Source organism: Ovis canadensis, chromosome 13, assembly GCF_042477335.2.
Source record: "Ovis canadensis isolate MfBH-ARS-UI-01 breed Bighorn chromosome 13, ARS-UI_OviCan_v2, whole genome shotgun sequence".
Taxonomy (NCBI): Eukaryota; Metazoa; Chordata; class Mammalia; order Artiodactyla; family Bovidae; genus Ovis; species Ovis canadensis.
The window spans coordinates 41,914,842-41,916,321 of record NC_091257.1 but is presented as its reverse complement, the minus strand read 5'-3'; the positions used below and the strand labels follow the sequence as shown (position 1 = coordinate 41,916,321).

Below are 1,480 nucleotides of genomic sequence, written 5' to 3'. Positions count from 1 at the left end.
GATTTTATTCTATTAAAAAAAAATCTATTTTTAAAGAAGTTTGAGGTATTTATCAAGCCAGAAAGAAAAGTCAGGTGCTTTCCTTTCCCTCAGTTTGCTCTTATTACAGCAAAAATTCGGAATGACAGACCAGTGTGGCAATTTGGTCACAGCTCAAGATTTTATTAAGCAGACAGCAGACGGTATACCCCCAAGACATGAGGTCAGGCCAGACCCAAAGGCGTGGCCTTGACCCTTCTTTGCTTCCCTTTTTACACTCCTGTCTCCTCTCCCTGGAGCCTGATGGGCTCTGTTCTATGGCATGTACCCCCATCCATCAGGAAGGGGGCATATTTTTCCCACCAGAGGTTCCCACTCTGGTCCTTAGATTTTCTTCTTTGATCTCTTTTTGTGGGCTTTCTAACCACCATTTTGCATTCCTCTTTTTCCTATTCTGACTACCTAACAGAAATAAAATACATATTTAAAAACTATAGGAGCTCAAAAAAAAAAAAGGAAAAAATAATGCAGTCCAGTTTGGTCAGTTATCTTAATGATGCAAAAGCTATACACTCTTTTATTCACATTCTCTACTAAAGGCATCATCAATTGTAATTTTTGTTGTTGTTCTTTTACATATAATATGTAGTTAGGACCTATGTGTCTTAATCATTTTTATCTTGTGAAAGAATTAATTTAACAACAAAAAAGGTGTATTGGGATATATGACATGATATAATTCTTTTTTTTTTTTTATTTTTTTTTATGGAACGCTTCACGAATTTGTGTGTCATCCTTGCGCAGGGGCCATGCTAATCTTCTCTGTATCGTTCCAATTTTTTAGTATATGTGCTGCCGAAGCGAGCACGATATAATTCTTTAATTTTAGCAAAATGTATGAATTAAATATGGATCTATATTTTTATACAACTAGGAGCTCAGTTTCTCATAATAGCTATAAAATTGTAAAGTACTTGCCATCATTTTAAATTGGTATTTATTATGCAAATCAGATTTCCTTTTTTAAAAATGTTAATTTTGGTTAAATATTTTATTATATTAGAGGGTAATATTTAAAGTGTTAGTCCCTCAGTCGTGTTCAATTCTTTGCAATCCCATGGACTGTAGCCCACCAGGCTCCTCTGTCCAGGAGATTTTCCAGGCAAGAATACTGAAGTGGGCTGCCATTCTCTTCTCCAGGGGATCTTCCTGACCCAGGGATTGAATCCATGTCTCCCTCATTGCAGGCAGATTCTTTATCATCTGAGCGCAACCAGGGAAGCCAAGGTTGATGTTAAATGGCAATCTCAATGTCTTCAATACAAAGAGGGAGCTTCACTAATTCGATGGCTTAACGATATCAAGGTAATTTTACCAACTGTAGAACACACAGATAGGCTCTAGGTCATGTTTGATATGTTCATTTTGGTTACTTTATTCCAAGTTCTTGAGTTTACCTTCTCCTTGATCTTTGATGCCTGGAAAGAATTGACCAGTGTAG

General features: G+C 36.5%; 1 non-coding gene across 1 annotated transcript; it reads right to left on the bottom strand.

The window, feature by feature from the left end:
* Window positions 1-738: 738 nt before the first annotated feature.
* LOC138417960 (U6 spliceosomal RNA) lies at window positions 739-847 on the bottom strand. The gene has a single exon (XR_011248371.1). It is a non-coding gene; the product is annotated as a U6 spliceosomal RNA (small nuclear RNA).
* Window positions 848-1,480: the final 633 nt, after the last annotated feature.